Raw genomic sequence first — 18,890 nt, forward strand, 5'->3', positions numbered from 1 at the left:
CAGATATTCAGAGATGGGACAACTAACACTGGCCTCTGGTGGCCTGTGCAGAAACTGGCCGGACTCTGGAAATGGTAATTTTTCAAACAGGACCATGCTTTCCTTTGGGAAGAGCCAACTCATAGTTCCTGGGCCCATGGTGTTAATTAACCCTCTGTCACCCAGGGCTGAACAGAATAAGAAATCCTGAGCTGCAGCTTTTTTTTCTAGGCCAGCTAAGTCACATTTTCTGTTGAGCCTCTCAAACTCCCCCCAGTCTCTGCTCCTCTGGCTTGCTGACAGAGCACAACAGTCCATTCCCCCAGCCCTATGGTAACAGGTGGGCTTCTGACAACAGTGCTGAGACACCCTACTCTGAATCAGGTAGTTCTCCTACAAGGCTTCATGGGGTTGGGCCTTTGGACAAAATCTGCCATTTTCCTCCAATATCTGATATGCAAAGATCATCAGCAGTAGGACAGCAGAGAAGAACACCCATCTCTCCTTAATGCCCCCCTGCCACAGGTAACTAAAGCCTTGTGTTAGGTGCCTGATTTGAGCTCCACCCCCACTCTGTACCCCCCCACCTCAAAGGGATGACTGCCTTCATCCCCAAGGCCATGGCATAACTACTGCCATCCTTGGAGCACAAAAACAAATATTCACCCAGCTTTAACACCTAGTCTGAGGTGGAGGGTGGTTATCTGATGGTTGTCTTTTATCTGCCACTCCTGAAATAAAAATTCCTTTTCCCATACATCCCTCTCAGCTCCTCAGATGAGCAGCCTTGCCCCATTAGTTTCACTGGACACATCTGGTGGAGTAGCAGACCACTCACATCCCCTATTTTTGTCACGGAGAATAATTCCCTATAATCTGCCTCATACTAGCCAGAGAAGAATTAGGTTGCAAAGGGCCTTGGTAGTTGATGCTTCCCAATCCACTACACAAGAGCACTGCAGGAGGTTAGATTTACTGTACCCTTTGTGCACAGCTCTGCAAGAGCAGTGGAAAATTTGTCTCATCATTTACTATTCATTTCAATGTCCCAGGCTTGTGTTCCTTTAAAACAAGTGTGACAGATTCCTCTTTTGCAAAGGTCTGCATCAAGATCAGGTGAAATAATTATCAGCCCAACAATAGGGGCTGGCTGGGACAGAGATTCAGACCAGAGTGCTTGTCCTGGTACATTTCATGCCACCCTAGAATAGCCATGTTCTTCCTATTCCCTGTATTCTTCTCTTTGCTGTGGGCATCACTCAATGTATGCAAGCAGCATTCTTGCACGGCCACCTGGTAGCTCACAAGAGACTAACTGGGAGGGCCAGAGCCTACTGGCAAAGCCAGATCCAGCACAAGGGCTTCACAGGCTCAGCTTGGTTCAGGGGTATTCATCCTTCTGCTACACTGACAAAAAACAACAGGCAGCCACCCAATATCCGCATTGTTCATTTGAGAGAAAAACAACCTCAGAATGGGTACAAAAGGAAAAATATGTATGGGTACTCATGGCCCAACATGTGCTTTGTCTGGTCAATGATACTGCCAAGAAAGATGTGGCGTTTGGCCAAAAAGCCTCAGCACACCAACAAAACACACTGAAAGCTCAATTATGAGGTGGCAAAAATGGTCACGGGTGTTTGTGATGGTGTGACTGAGAGCAGTGATGTATGGTATGAGCACGCAGAGCTGTTGAGGAATGACCGTGTCCATCTGTCAAAGGGTTGGATACAGGGCTGGATGACAGGCAATACTGGTCACTGTGACAGACCATGCTTTCAGCACTTCATCAGAATTGCTTTCCAAGTGCTGCCTAACAGCTGTCAAGGATCACCGTATTGCAGGAGTTATAAAGATGTCTTCAAAGGACAATAGTGAAGGAGCTTTGTGAATTGCTAGGAAGAGCTCCACTCAAGCATGAGGGGCTTGGCAGGGAAAAAGGCATGGACAGGAAAATATAAAAAGCAGGGGGTAAAAAAAATAGATCCCTTCTTCTGCCAAGGAGATCTCATCTTGAACTTTGAAGGAGATATCAAGTAGTTGATGTGAAGGGCCTCTGGCAGTGGTGTAAGTCAGGGTACCTGTTTATGAGGCATGCAATAACAGAGAACTGTGGGACTATGGGGCTTTTTCAGGTCACTTTTCAGGTGACCTAAAGGCTTCTAGTGGGAATCGCTGGATTTTATTGCCTCCATTATTACCTAATATGAAAGGATGAACTCGGGACTGGAGGGAGAAGTTCAGCCTGTACAGAGACTTCAAGTCTGTGCACTGCTGAAATAGCCTTTACAAAAAGACCCAGAGGTGGTGTTTTCCTCCTGCATTTCAAAGCCTTCCTCAAACAGCATTTGGAGATCCTCTTTGTCTTTTTCATTAACTTTTTTTACAAAGAGCAAGGCCTGATCTTTGCCTGATCCACACTGTTGGTAGACCTTTGCCATGCCTGTGCCTCACTGATCCAGAACTCATCAGCTTAGCCTTGGATGCATCTCATCATCTTGGAGGCACTGGCCTATTGCCTGATCCAGGTTACTGCCACTGCAGCCACCCCACTACTCCCCTCACTGCTAAACTGCAGGTCTGCACCCAGTGACAGCACTGCCCCTTCCATGCACCCTTGCCATCCTCTGCTCCCAGCTCACTGCTGCTATTGCTACCTGGCTGGCAGAATTCTCCTGCTTTAACCTGCAAGTCATCTTTGATGTCCCAGCAAAATTGGGAATACTCACAGTCCAACTCTACCCACCTCTCTCTCTCTCTCAAAAAAAAAACAAAAAAAAACAAACAACAAAACCCAAAAACAAAACCCAAAAACAAAACCAAAAAAACCTCACTTCATTAACCACCCATTAAATAATGTCTACCATTACAGCCAAAGGTGAGCCAGTCAGTGATGTAGAGTGTAACAGATTAAAATAATTCTTAGTTCCTGTAACCATTCTTTCCTGCAATAATTTAATTTCTCTAGTCTATCATCAACAAATAAACTAATTTCATAACCTTATTTATTAGTTTCTTCTACTTGCTATATGCATAGCCTTGTTTCTTAAGTCTTGCTTTCATTCTATTTGGATATATCTTTTTCAGATATCTTTTTTTTTTTGTTGTTTTTCATCTACTAAAAGAAAAAAGCTATAGAGGTGTAGAACCAAGGTAAAACTGCAACCCCGTAGATTCTCCATATAAATGCACTCCCATAATGTGCATAATAAAAAAATAGCCTATTCATGCCAAGCTGCTTCACAGTTCAGGCACTGTATGGAATTTACAATTGTAAATGGATCAAAGTCTTCAAGTATTTATATGAACTTGAATATGAGAGGCTAGTCAAATATCAAGTGCAAGAAAGCATTCTCTGATAAATATTAGTTTGACAGAAGTCTTAGAGCAATTCCAGTTTGGATTATATTTTGGCACTTTTTTCCTCCAAATCTTGGCAAGAACTGCTTAACTGCTCCTTCTGATTGAGGTTTTAATCCCCTTAAAATTCAAGCACTACTTCTGAGAGTAATTCAGCTCCAAAAACTGTTCTATTGCTTCTGGAATAATAAGAGGAGGATCAGTCAGCTCATGACAACATCTTTCACAGGAGAAGTTACTATCTACTTGTAGCAAAAAGATTGCAAAGTAAACATTTGTGTATTTGTGTGTACATACATTATTTATATAAAAGCAAATGTATATAGGATATTTTTATTTCTCTATCTCATGAATGCCATGAGAGTGAAGACTACCCTTAAAGTACTAAGTCTCTACCCAACAGTTTTGGGACATGGTGTTAAAATTTTCTGCTCCCAGATCCTGTGTAAACCACTTAGTCCTTGAGGACCTGTGCTTTTTGTTGTTGTTTCCAAAAGCCTAGATTTTAGACATTTTGAATGAAAAATAACTTTGTGTGAGGAAAAACTATAGACTTGCCACTGGCTGTAAGGAATAGTTTAACCTGCAGGAACACTTAATTATGAAGACAACACATTTCCCTGCCAGCCCATCATGGTACTTCTAACTGTGCAGAAACATTAGAGATTCTGACCACTTAGAAGCATCACCTCAGCCACTGGATGACCACCATCATGTAGAAGAAAGCTAGAGTTGTTCAAATTACTGCATGAAGAATAGTGATCACAATGATAGACTAATATATAGATGTACAGTCTCTTGAGTCTTTCCACCCAGGTCTCAGTCCATTTCACAAGTACAATTAAACCAGTCTGGCTTTGGAAGGGAAGAGACAGACATTTAACACAAGATCAGTGGCAGAATTGGAGCTAAAGGGACAAAGATAAAGGGAAAGAAGATAGGAAAAGACACAGAGCACACCATCTTGCAGAAAGGAAACGAAATGCGAGCACAGACCATTTAAGAGGCTGGCTTCATTATCCGAATTTGTCTGTGAATTATATCAATATCAAATCTTCCATGCCAGAAGACATCCCTCTACAAGGTAGTCATAAGCACACCTTCCTCTGGAAGAGAATGATGGATTTCTCTGGACAGGATTCAATCACCAGAGTCATGTGAATGTGTTCAGTTCCTGGTCCCTCCCTAGAAGATAGACACTGGGGTGCTGGAATGAGTCCTGAGAAGGGCAACCAAGCTGGTGAAGGGTCTGGAGAACAAGCCTTGTGAAAAGAAGTTGAGGGAATTGGAAATGCTTAGTTTGGAGAAGAGGCTGAGAGGAGACCTTATTGCTCTCTACAGCTACCTGAAAGGTCTCTTCTCTCAAGTAACAATGAAGGGACTCAAGCAAATGGCGTGAGGTTACACCAGGGAAGCTTTTTACTAGATATCAGGAAGAATTTCTTTACTGTGAGAGTAGTTAAGCATTGGAACAGGTTGCCCAGGGAGGTGGTGGAATCACCATCCCTGGAAGTACTAGATGAGGCACTTCAGGACATGCTCTAGTGGGTGATACAGGTATTGATACATACATATTTTATTGAGGGTGGGGTGGGGTGTTGACAGTAGGACGCAGTCAGTGACTTTTCCAACTGTGACAATTCTGTGATTCTATGAATATATTCCACCCTAATGAGAATCTAACTGTTCTGAAAAGCAAAATGTTTTCTAAAAAGCTATTGAATTGCTATTCAAAGCAGATACATCAAAAAGAATGTTTTAGGCACCTAAAAGCTCTAAGTCTATATAGCTATTATGGTTTCTTTTATTAGATCAACAGACCCTACTTTATTGTGGATGTGTTACGGGGCAAGATAAATCATTTGACATAACAGGGGTCAAATAACCTCAGTAGAATATTGTCACTAAATCAGTGTCTCTACATGAAAATTAGTCTCTCATCTTTTGCCTTTCTTTTATTTTGAAGAAGTGCCTGTGGAGTCTCTATCCCGCTGGACAAAGCTGCTAATATGCAAGTTTATTTAATTTTGTGCAATTTAATTGATCATCAAACGTTTAGTAGCTTTTATTTTTGAGACATTATTCCACAAAAGTGAAATAAATTTATTTTTTAAGCAAACACATTGTTTGAAGAAGAGAGGATTGTTATGATTTTGCATTTCATACAATTTTAGTGATATTTACTATTTTCAGTTTTATCATGTAACTTAGCAATTAATAGAGGATTCCTTAATATGCTTTTCATATAAACTAGTAAGGGGAAATAAACTCTTCAATGGCATTTAAAAGAGAATAAAATTTTAAGCATTACTTTGGCCAATGCATCATATAAACTTTAAATTAATTGCTACTAAGTTATGTATTGCTATTTAACTCTAAACCAATAACCTCTTGGGATGTCTCAAAATCTTGCAGAGCATCAGTGCTCATATACCAGCATCATGTATCAGTGAATATAATCAGAATGAATGTATCAACTTAAAATAGCAAAGCCATTGCATAGTAGACAAACTGGAATTGCTATGGACAGTTTGTACCAATTAAAAAAGTTCAGCCAGTTAACTAAATACCTGAGGCTATCTTTCAGCCTTCAAAGTTGGAGAAAAGGTCTATTTCAGCACCAAAGAGTAATTATATCCAGCCTAGTGACTGGCAGCTGAGTTTACAAAAAGGTTAAGAAAGCCCTATAGGTCAGCATAGCCAAATAACAGTGAGGTAACTGCACTGAGATAGCTTGGGAGAAAACAGTAATTGAGGAACAGAAATGTCAACTCTTAATCATAGTCCTCACACTTTTTACTAGCTCAGGAGAAAACATTTGATGCCAAGCTACCAAATAGCTTTTGCAAACCAACATAAGCTACATTTGGAAGTGATCAAGATTTTACATTTTCCTAGGGACACTGTTTTTTCCTGCCTTCTGACTACAGCAGGTACGGCATGTGCTGGTACAACAAAGAGCAGAAATTAACAGGTGTGGAAAACTTCTGCAGCAACAAGTTACCTCCCTGAATAATGACATTTTCATCAAGCTTTATTAGCAACCAGAAGCATTGCCTGGGACATCTTCAGAAAGTCATGGCGTGAGGCCTTATGAAGACCATTTAATACTTAATAGCAAGCCAGTAGGCTTAGACATTCTGCTATCATTGACCCCTTGCTGTTTTATACTAGAGAAAAAGGTTGTGCACCCACCTGTTACTATAAGATTTCAGAAAGACAGACAATCCAGTGAGCAGATGACCAAAATCACAGCTCCAGCCCAGGAACTTTTTTGCCTTTCCATCATACAGAAAGCAGTCACTGGAGATTAAATGCATTCACTGTAACTTAGACTCTTAACAGAGTTTAATAAGTGAAACACAGCACAAAATATCCCCATTTCCCTCTCATTACTTGCATGTTCACAAAGGGACAGAACTCCTGCTAGATGTCCCTGCTGTCCCACAGGAGGCAAAAGGGGAGAAAGTTGGAGTGACTTAACAAAGAGTCTGCAGAATCAGGAAAGTGAAAAAATCATCTCTTATTGGCTCAAACAACAGAAGTTTCTTTGAAGTCTCTCAAACATGCTATCTGCACCAAGATTGCCACAGTATCACAACAGGTATTGCTTTCTTCTCACTGAGTGTTGAATACTTTCAGACACAGAAAAATTAACAGGAAAGAAAAACATCATCAGTTAACTCTAAGAATATAAAGAACTCTGTAGCATTATGTTGAATAGCAGGCTTAACTGATTTAGTGCTCTTAAAGCAGGCTGGGGAGGAGGAACTCTCATGCTAGATGAAGAAATTAAGTGAGGAAACTATCATTGTAGGAGTGACTTAATTTTCAGTGATCTAATTCCTGACAGACATACTTGCAGTGAAGAGTTTACTAACTGGGGGTCCCTCCTTCCTCTAGGTATGCCTCCTCACATTTTTACCACAGAAGCAGAACGAGAGAATCAAAGAATGGAGGAAACACTTAACATTTCTCTCAAATCGCCAATTAGTACTCCTCTTGGGTAAAAGCTGTCTCATGCTGTTAGGCCTTCATAAAAGATTTGCTGAATACCAGTACAAGGATGGCATTATAATACAGAAAAGCCACTGGATTAAATTCCTGTGGTAAAATATTGCATCTCTCTCTTTTTTTTTTTTTTTTTCTGTTAACCCTTTTAAAGTGTGTTGACGATAGCCCAATGAGTTTTACCTGAATACTTAACTGCAAAAGTAGACAGCAATTGCAAATATTAAGGCTTCATGATCTCTACCACTTATTAGCTAAGGAATATTTATCACCACTTCACTCAAGTGACAGTAATAGTTCTTTTCAGGTCATATACCCAGAGCCACAGAACTGGTTTAACTGGTTTGGGGCAGAAACCAGCAGCTTTCTGTAACAGACAGAAAATTCTCGTGTTCAAAAATAGGGTTTATATTCAAACTAGGTTAGCTGCTCTATATAATCCAAACAGCACAAGGCTCTTGGACACCGTCCCCAGTAAGCTGCTGTGCTCTAATAACAATAAATGATTTCTGTTTTCAGCTTAGCTTTTAGACACAGTAGTCAATATGGTATGTATGATGTGTACGGAGAAGAAGTCTGAATGCACTACTGGAATATGCAATCCACCTTGCATATTTTAAGCCATGTCAGTCCAAATTAGGCCAATAGAAAACATCATCTTTGTGTGGGATGGCACTCTCTCACCATGAGATTTATAAACACATCCCACATGATTCAGAACAGCAGTCTGATGACGTACCTGGATGGCAGAGAACAACTCACAAATGTTTTCTGGGATCCCCCCAACACTATTATCTGGAAATTACCCAGCTGCTGACAGACGGAAACACCAACAGGTTTTCATTGTCACACCAGACATTTATTTCCAGCTCCAGCTGGTTGGATTTAAGAAAAGCCTAAAAACCATCTCAGTGTAGTATCAACACTGGGACTGAAGTAAATGCAGGAATAGTTAAAAGTCAAGCTGTTACAAAGCTAAATAATATCTCCTTTCTGCCATGCCTGCCCCTTATTGATCAGCATTCTCCTGCACATCATTCACTTAACTTCAGACCTCACCCCGCAGAAGGAGACATCAATAACCACACTGCCTCAAGCAGCATCACTGAAGTCAGCAAGACCACCAATATTAGCTAGACCAAAGGGGTGACTTAAGTCTCTTTTTTTGTTGTTGGGGATATTTATTTTCCTTCCTGTTTAAGTAAAAGGAAGCCTGCAATTGTACCGTTTATTGGATCAAATCCATAAAAAGACTTCCTGTTGTACATACTAGTAGGGAAGTCCTGCTCTGCCATTAATTCTCTACTCACCAGAAGGTCCAAGTCAGCCAATCACAGAACAAGAGTGAATCTTGAAGCAGGGTCCCCTTCTCATTAATGTCTAATAATTGCAAAAAGCAACTTGCAGCACATGATGGGAAACAGAGGAGTTCTTTTTTTTGTGCACCCATTCATCAAAAAATTTGGTATGAAGCTGTGTTTGGGGAAAATAAGTGTAGCAAAGCTGAAGACTTAAAAAAAAAATTAAAAAAAACCAAAAACAACACTATGTCATGGACTCCATAGCACATTGTCACCACACATCAAGCTATATCTGAGGTAAAAGTGACATATCATGAGACTGATGACAATTGCAGGAAAGAAGTGCAAAAGGAAAGGTCTTTTCATATCCAGAGAAAAAAAAGAGGGCATTCTGGGGGCTGAAAGTTGCTTATTTTTTAATTTAAAAAGGATGGTTAAAGAGCTATCTTACTGCTTTTCTTTGTGTTTACCAAGGCAATGCTTGAAGCAACTCATACAAAATTTGTGGGATTTGTTCATTAGTATGGGAGTATGGAGTTATATTTGCAATTCAATCACTGACACTCTACATGAACATCAAAAAAGGATCACACTTCTCCATGACCAAGTATTCTGTATGTGGGAACTTGCTGAAATTCCATGCATTTTCTTCCATATTATTTTAAAAACTAAAATTTTCCCTCAGGAATGCTTCTGAAAATAGCTTGCTCTCTAGAAAAATAATTAGTGGAAATCTAAGTCTCAAACAAGTGTGGAAAGATGTCCACAGAGTTCTGTAATTTAAAATCTTCCAGGCTGCTTCACATTTTCACCTTTCTAATAAGAGAAAACAAAGAACACTCAACTGGTTAGAAGGAAATCGTGAATACTGGATTATCACCTACTCATACACTGCATGGTGTAATAGTGCAACAAATTCTGATTCGTAACCTGAAAGGCTCCTGTAAGCACAACAACCACCTCAAAAAATAACTCCATTGGATATTAACTGGGATTTTTTCCTTACAGCAGTGATTTTTAGTAGAAAACGCACATATACTTGAAAAATATCTTATTCCAGTTTCCTAAGAATCTTTCGTGCCAAGGTATATAGAGTTGGCTAAATGATTGTATCTATCTTTACTGTGAAATACATGAGGAAATTGCTGCTTTAACTCATCTTAAAACACAGAAAGAAGAAAAAAAGTAAAAATAATAGGCATGCCATGTACCAGATTAACTTGAACATTAACTGCAGAACATTGAGAAGAGAATGAGTAATCATACTTAACTCACTGGTGATGGCTTTGGTCTCTGGTTCCCCATTGCTCTCAATCAAGAGCAATTCTGCTCAAGTTAGTCAAATTGACTGAGGTGAAATTGGTGTGAGATCAATACCCAGTCTGAGAACTAATGAAACCTAGGGAAGAGTTTTGGTAGGGTCTTTTGTTTTAAAGAAAGAAGGTCAGTAGGGGAAAAGGTAGTGGTTTATTGTAGACATTTAAAACTTGGCTCATGTTCAGTGCTTCTTTGCCCATAAAATATTAATAGAAGAATTGATGTGTCTCAAAGTACCACCATTTTTTCACTCTTGGTTTGGGGGTTCTTGCTCAAAATTGTTTCTCTTTCTTGCTGGGGGATGGGGATAAAGAAATAGTTGTACTGTTACTTTTTAATATAAACTCTATAATTACATGATATTTTAGAATGCAAAAAACATCTGAAGAAAATTTAGTACAGTCTGAAGATTTAAATAAAAAAGCTTTTATGCCTCTGCATTGGAAAAATACCATACATTACAGTTTAGGAACATTATTGGGTCTTCATAATTTTATGAATTTATATACTGGAACAGTTTAATGCCTTTCTGAGGCTGGAAACAGAAAATGGGGCCACTTAGCAAGTTGCCCACACCTCACTACTGCAAACAATCCCCTGTGTCGAAGGGAGAGAGCACCCTGGCAGCAAAGCTTCACAGACACCACAGGGCACCAAATCTGGATCTTACCACAGGCAACCCAGGTCCTGTCTGCAGCTCAGCTTTCAAGTGCCCTGGTGGGTCAGGAAGGGGCCACCTCAGGCCATGATTTTTGAATGCACAACTCTGGTCTGCAATTCCAGCTTGAAGCCTTTACCCTCCCAATATTTGCTATTGCTCCCCAGCACATTTACAAGGGCTTGCACAGGCTGTAGCATGAGCCAGATCCATGCATCTAGTCCAACTTTAGAACCAGAACAGAACTTGGAAATAAGGAAATCCTCTGGGTTTTTTTTTTTTCCAAACCAGTCAAGCTCTCAGCCCATCAGATGGATGTACTTACAAGGAAGTGAGGTGGGGATGAGACTTGTGTCCCCAGGCACAGCCAATAAGAGGGACAGCAGCTGCTGAGCATGTGGACCCTGCAATGAGAGCAGTTTGGCCCAAAATGGTCCTTTCCCACCTCACATTTGATCAGGAAAGAAACATTTCCTCCTAGTCTCTCCACAGCTTCTCTAATTGTCCCTTTTAACATCACTCTCTAGGACTGGTATTCAGCATCATGCTTTAACAAGAACACATATAGTTGTAGACTCAGGATGACTCCCACTGGGCTTTCTAAGGCTACTCAATAGCTTACTGCTGTACACATTCAGAGATAATTCATAGCCAGGCATAGAAAGCTTTAGTGGAAAGTCAGATAACAACAGTCTGTTATATGGCAGTTAACATATCCATCATCCAAACTACAGTTAAGAAACAAAAACCTGGTCTCATACAGAATATTGGAATGGTTTGGGTTAGAAGGGACTTTCAAGATCACCTAATTCCAGACCCCCTGCCATGGGCAGGGAAACCTCCTACTAGACCAGGTTGCTGAAAGCCCCATCCAACCTGGCCTTGAACACTGCCGGGGATGAGGGATCCACAACTTCTCACCCACTCTCACAGTGAAGAATTTCTTTAACTGTATTTTTCCAACAATGCCGAAGTAGACACAGAAAATGATTGTTCCTTCTTTTGACAGTTTTATGCTTGTGGATACTTCATGCTTACACTGACACAGCCAAGAGCACAAGATTTAAAAGTGGATAGTTGTTTTGCTTTGTTTGGTAGAGGAATTAAGTGCTGGGGGGTTTTTTGTGTTGGGTTTTTTGGCTTTTTGTTTTTATGTTGTTTTGAAGTGTTGGTTTTTGATTTGGTTTTATTTGTTTTGTTTTGGTTTTTTTTAAGCTAATAGCTTGCCACAAGAGATATCTGAATTTTTAAATGCTACATGGGTGTACAGTTACTCCTCAAAATCATGACACCTGCTAAAAAATTTCACAATGACATTTTCAGTGACAATGCTTTAGCATGCGAAAGCTGGCTCTTGAAACTTAAAATTTAAAATTTACTGGGAAGTTTTTGTTTGCTTCTTGAATAAAATTTGTTCTGGTAAAATACATTCATACTCATCTTGAGTATGAAGGGCATACAAATTTTGCCATTCACCTACGAGGATTATAGACTCTACTCTCCACCTTCTCTACATGAAAATGTAACTTAGTGTACCAATTTTGCATGTATGCTATTTATCTGGCTCCTAAAGGAAGTACTAGGTGACTCCACAACTTCCTAGTTTGCAGCTACCCCTATGGTTTCTCTCTGACTCCTCTGCCTCCATCTCATGGGGCTTTTGGGCACCACTCATTAAAAATAGCTTTGCACTACAAAGCAACCCCAACAGCATAAGCCAAACAGATTTTTTTCCCCAAAGGTAAGAAGGCTGCACGGGGGAGACAAAACTACCAAGGAAAACAAAAGGGCAGGAAAATAAAGGGTCAGAGCTTGAACAAAAGAAGGAAAAGGCCACAAAGAGCCCAGGGATCTATCACCTTCAGAGCATCTGGAGGGCCACAACTAGCCCCTCCCTTGCCACCAGCAAAATAACACCCACAGCTTTTTTCTGCACTGTCCCAAAATCTCACAGGCCTCCACTGCCAAAGGCAACTACCTATTATTTCTGCACCTGGACCTAGCCCTGAGCAGTTTTGACTCTATCTGAGCTACTGGAACAGCCCTTATTTGTAAGGTTCATTAGTTACATATGAAAACACACTGGGGCCTACTATCTCTGATACCAGCTTTCCCTGTGCTCCAGAAGAAAGTGAGATGTACTCAAAGGACAATTATCAATAGAATGATATTTAAAATACTGACATTCCTGTCAACTGTATGAATAATCAGTACACATGCATAATTATTTACTGGTTTAGACAGTAAGAAGCAAAATAGAGTTTTAGTTCTGTCTTTTAAAACACCCTTGAAAATACAGATGAAATCACACACTGCCCAAAACCATCAAGTAACTATACAAAAAATCAGCCCTTTCAAAGGTGACCTGTGAGGTTTACTGCTGGTATTAAATATGTGCTTAGTGTCAGCTCATACCATGCAATCAAATATTCATTTACTGTATTCAAGTGCAACAAAACAAGACAGAAATATTGAATTCTCACTCTGCAACTTGCACCTTTGCCCCCTTTCCCTTTGATTTATTTCAGTGCTTACAGAATGTAGTGTCTCCAAAAGAACACCCCTTCTTGTCCCAGCTCACAGCTCTCATGGCTTGCTAGAGCCCTGTGTGCCTGCCAAATCCCACACAACAACCTTATATTAAACTGCATGTGAGAAAGATGACTAGAGACAGACAAACAATACTTCCATATTAATTAGTATAAATAGTCTTGGGAGTATTCACATGTTCACAAATGGCTTGTACTAAGATATATTGTTCAAAAATATTCAATAACACTAGGGAAGGAAGGTGAAGAAAAATAGTGCACACCTATTAAGCTATTACTGCATTCCTTTTGGTTTTCACAAGCTGTCATAAATATTTTTGACCCAAAGTATTTCAACATCCAGGTATAAAAAATTTGATTTTGAAAACCGAATTCAAGCTACAGAGTACTGTAAAAAAAAAAAAAAAACCAACAAAACAAAAAACAAAACAAAAAAACAAAACAAAAAACAAAACAAAACAAAAAAATTAAAAACAAAAACAAAAACCCCACACAACTCCGGATTTATTCAACTATTCTGCTTTCTATGCCCACATAAATTATGATAGTCTTATGATAATCTGTTTCGTTGGCATGTTTTGTATGGTCTTTAAGCAAGTTTCTAAGTAACTACTCTACATTTTATGCCTTGCACTAACAATGCTAAAGACCAAGTGACAATTTTAAGGAGAACTTTTGACAGATTTTTGCAATATTAAGACTAAAGAAGGTCCACTGTTCATAAATTACTTCATAGCTGTGTCTTATTGTTGTTTGTTTTTTTAAATAGGAAGAGTAGCAGAAATTTTTTCTCCTGCAGTAGCAATAGGATGTTTAACTTGTTAATGAGAAACATTATCTTACCAGAGAGCTGAGTCTTCTCATTTTCATTTATATAGGAGATTGATTAACACTTAGCTAATTGGCACATGCAAATAAGGATTAGCTGAATTTGTTTTACCTCACAACCATAATTTAGATACTTATTATGATTTAAATATTTTATTATTTTTTTTAAGGTAATCATCTGCCTGTTGTCAAAAATAAAACAGCAAAATATATTGCTAATTGTATCTTACCTATGTCTCAGAAAATAGTTAATTAACTTTACTAAAAAATAAGCATAAAATAAGCAAAGCAAGCAAATAGAGAAGAAGCATACAGGAGTAGGGTCAAATAACTTGAAGATAAGTAGAGATGCAATCATATCTCTAGTCATGAAGATTTCTGTCAGAAAACATCTGCAACCTAGCTAGAAATAGGTAAAGTGGCAGACTGTCTTCTGAATGCCCACACTAGATGGAAAATATGCAACAGTTTCTCCAGCAGTAATTTAAAATAAGATCGCTGGAATGTTTGGACTCCTTACCCACCCTTTCTCTTTTATTCTGGTAACACATATTTCAGGGAGCAGTTTAGGATCAACCGTATGGTGGGATGGAGCAGAGTGGTTGTTTTTAGCGTATTTTGGGGTTTCGCTGGTTTTTGGGCTTTGGTTGGGGTTTTTTTCTTGTTGTTGTTTGTTTGAGTGAGAACAGGTGGTGAGATGCAGGTGTTCAGCAAGCCAAGATTACAGGCACAGAGATCTCACAGCAGCAACTGTGTGTGAATCAGCTCATTTTATGACAGTGCAGAAAATGCAGCCTGAGACAGAAATCGTTCCAAATAAAACATTTTTTTCTCTCCCTACACTGTTACTTGAGGAGGGGAGGCTGGAGAGGTTCGCATGGATACAAGTAATTAGTTTTAATACTTCTCACATAACCAAGGTAGCTAAAGTATGTATATGATACTAAAAAGACTTCAGCTTTTATTAGCAGCTTCCAAGGTCTATCCTAAATCTATCATATGAATTAAAACTCTTTTAGTTGAGCTTTTCATTAAGTGGTCATAAAGTACCAAGCACACAGACCCAAGAGATTACAAGGCATCATTTAGAACTAAGAACAACTACAGTAAGTCTACAGTGACCAGTAAAACAGCAGATAAGTGTAAAATACAGCCTAGATTACACCAATTTAATGTTTCTGTGATATGTACTTACTATCATTCCAATTTTTCACAGAACCATTCCTACAGCAGATGCATCCAAAGCCCATGAGTTGGTTGTGTCAGTTTAGCCACCGACAGCAACTTGTGACATCAGTGAAACAGTCATGGGACTTGACAGATTTCTTTTTTTTTTTTTTTTTTTTTTTTTGACTAGCAGGATTCAAGCTCAAGAATCCAGCCTCAGGCATGCTGGTCTTGACTAAGGCAGCTAATAAAATTGCATTCACTACTTAGCAGTGCACACACTGCACATCATCTAGCAGGCCTTCCAACACAGAGCAGAAACACCTTTCTCTTGTTCTAACACCAGGGTTAATTTGTCACCCTCTCTGCTTTGAGATGGGAACTTCTCATAAAACTAAGAGAAAGCACTATTTGGATGCTCCCTGGGGTTTTATCCACCTTCTCTGCTTCGTATCGTCGTCGTCTGAATATCTTGGTTATTTTTCTCTTTAATATGTAGCCATTTAGTGCAAAGAGAGAAACTGGATTACTGTTTCCTATTTCATTTGAAATTGGTCATCCACAGCTAGTGGTAAGTCTCTTTTCCTTACTTTCCTCTTAAGGCCCAGAAGGGATATCATCAGTTTGGCCCCCTGTCAGGACTGTATGCAAACAGATGCCTAAGCCTCAGTCTGAGATGTATTCAGAGGAATTACTCTGGCTATAGCCACAAAGATTTTACCCACCTCTTTCTCTATATCCCAGGTAGAGTTTCTGTTGCATACACCTCTCTTCTAATTCTCAAACCGTTGGTGTGCCATTAGGGTACCCAAAGCACCTTTATAACACTAGGCTTAAACAAGACAGTGGCAAGATCATTAACTTGAAGTTGGTATTATATCCAAGTACATCATTCACCTCTTGAAATTTAACTTCAAAAAAAAAAGTGAGATCACCTAATTGTGCTTCCCAAAACAGTTTCTGTATTCCCTCCAGAGCTGTGTTTCTCTCCCAGAGTTCAGCAGGATCATTTCCTACAATGCTATTCCAGCAGTTTGAAGGGACCCTAATCATGTCATAAGATGAAAGTGCTGTCTCTAAACAATAAAATACTGAAACTGGAATACATGGTCTGGAGCAGGGACTACTACTAGCAGAGTTACTAGGTCAGCCACCAGGCAGAGCACAGCAGAACAATCCTTAGTTTCTGCTATTTTAATATCCTTCTCTGTCAAGCCCAGAGTAAACCACACTTAACAGCATCCAGAGATGGATCTGGGGGCAGTGCATTGATCCTATGCAGCACTTCTTTGGTGTAGAGGTCCAATAGGGGTTTTAAGTGGCTCACTTCTGAAGCCAGTTCCATCTAGATAAAGGACATCACCTGTTATCAACCTCTGAAAAGCAATGCATGCAGACTGGATGACAGAGCTGAAGCAAATCTGCAAGTTGTGAGCACGAGTTACCTTGGCTTGTATCCTGTGGTGTGCTGAGAAAAGCTGCCCACAGAGCTGCACACATGGTGTCCTACTGCATAAACATGAGTTCATCAGTGATGAGTAGGAATAGAGGAAAAGGAAACATACATGTGAGTGCTAGGAACTCAGAGGTGTTCCCAACTTCTACACAGAATCAACGTTAGTTGAATCAACGTTGCCTAAGTTAAAATTGCTAAGTTACAAGCACATAGGTCACAATCTAGTAAGCTCCGTACTGAATAACTTGAAAGGGATGCCAGGAATGCAGAAGGAGGTATGTGCATTCTTCATTAAAGTCTAAAATAATTTAAAAGCTTTAACGAAAATGTCAGTGTGCAGCAAGAAATATTAACTTGTATAATACTGTGGCGTTTTGCTTGCCAGATAGTTGGCATGCCAAATTTCTATTACTTCATGCTTTTCTAAGTGTTCTTACATGACTACAATAACTCAGCATGATTGAGACAGCCATAAATTTTTTTCCTGTTTAATTTTCACTTTCCACTTTATTCTACAACTGCTATTCACATGGATATATTTGGTTACAATACTGAAACTATAATGACATACATTAAGAATGCTTGTTTTCATATATCTAGACTAAGCTCGTCATAAAGGATTTGAAAACTTAAGCACTCATTTAATCAAATATCTCATAATTCTGTACCACTAACTTCATTATACATAATCTTATATAAACCCTTGCATCCCTATAGGCTTTGAAAACTAAACATGGAATCAACCATCTTTTTGAGGATCCAGCTCCACAAGAACCACAGGTTCACCAACACCTAGTAGCACATCTAAGAGTTTTCAGAGGAGCCAACCTGAACATTTTTGATTATTACTACAAGAATTTTATAATTAAATGAATGTCCTTTCCTTTACCATATATAAAAATCTGAGCCATTTGTACCTTAAGACTTGACAAATAGTAGACAGAACTATGCTAAGATTTAAGAAAGATGTTCCATAATGCCAAGAATTTATTTGTGAACTAGCTTTGATCTAGATTAAAAGAATATAACAAGGACACTTTATTGTTTTTCAAAAGCAAAAAGAGGTGTCTGCAATTCTGTAGCATGTATCAGACAGCAAGTATGGCACACAGAATTATCCTACCCATTTACAAACACCCACTCCATTTTTAACTGCATTTTATTTGTGTGTTGCAATGCCTGACTTGAAATTTTTCCTTGTCTTGAAGAAAATATGACCTTGAGCTATCAGAGTAGCAAAACTGACTAAAAGAATGCTCTGTCCTGGAAGGCAGAATTGGCTAACCATAAATATTTGTGGTACAGACACCAAACTCCCAGTGGTTACCAGGATGATCGCTTGATAAGTCATACTCTTTAAACCTGGTCATAATTTATGTCTGTTTTTCTGGGAACCTGAATCCTGTGGCTCCATTTTAGTTCTCATTAACTGCTATAAATTAAATGAATAAATGGATAGTTAAGTAACTGGCTAGAAAACCATTGGGGCCACTAACCAGATATCAGGGTTTGTAACCTTTCCTAAGCCACTGGGAATATGATATTAAATAGCATATTTAATATCTCCTGGTTGTTAGATATTTATTCAGCTTTAAAACAGTAGTATTCTGAAGGCTGACAGCAAGCCGAAAAAACACAGCCAGAGCCAGCTGCATTCAATCCACATTTAAAAAATATACATAACTAAATTCAATTGATTTTTCAAATATTTTTAATCTCCCTTCCGAGGTATATCAGATAATTGGATATTGTATTTTTGTTTTTTTAAAGGGGAATACAGTACATGTGACTTGATAGCCTGATACAGAAATAAATATATTATCAGCTGAATTTTGCTTTTTCAACATTCAACAAGAAAAGACTGGAGAGTAAGAAGGCAGAAATTCCTGTTGGTAGCACTTTTAGTTACTGGTAGAAGGGAGGACGTGGGGTAGCAATTTCAGAAACCATTGGGGAGGGGTGTGCAGGCTGACCCCAGCCTATGGGTGCATCCTGCCCCCAACACTGGGAGCTGGTGGGACATGAGCTGCCTGGAGGAGGCAGTGAGTGCACTGGGTGAGCCTGCCCATGGGACACAAGACTCATTGCCTACAGCCGTCACAGAAGATTTCAGTGCACCAGTGTAGTGAAATGAGGCAACCAGGTGCCACTAATTGCCAGGTAGTGGGCATGAGTTTGTGTTAAGCCCACCTGTGCCTGATTAGGACCCTTTTATTGGCCCCCCTAATCCTGCTCATGTGCAGTAGGGGCCCACCCTAATCAGG

The sequence above is a fragment of the Heliangelus exortis genome, chromosome 1 (assembly GCF_036169615.1).
Source record: "Heliangelus exortis chromosome 1, bHelExo1.hap1, whole genome shotgun sequence".
Taxonomy (NCBI): Eukaryota; Metazoa; Chordata; class Aves; order Apodiformes; family Trochilidae; genus Heliangelus; species Heliangelus exortis.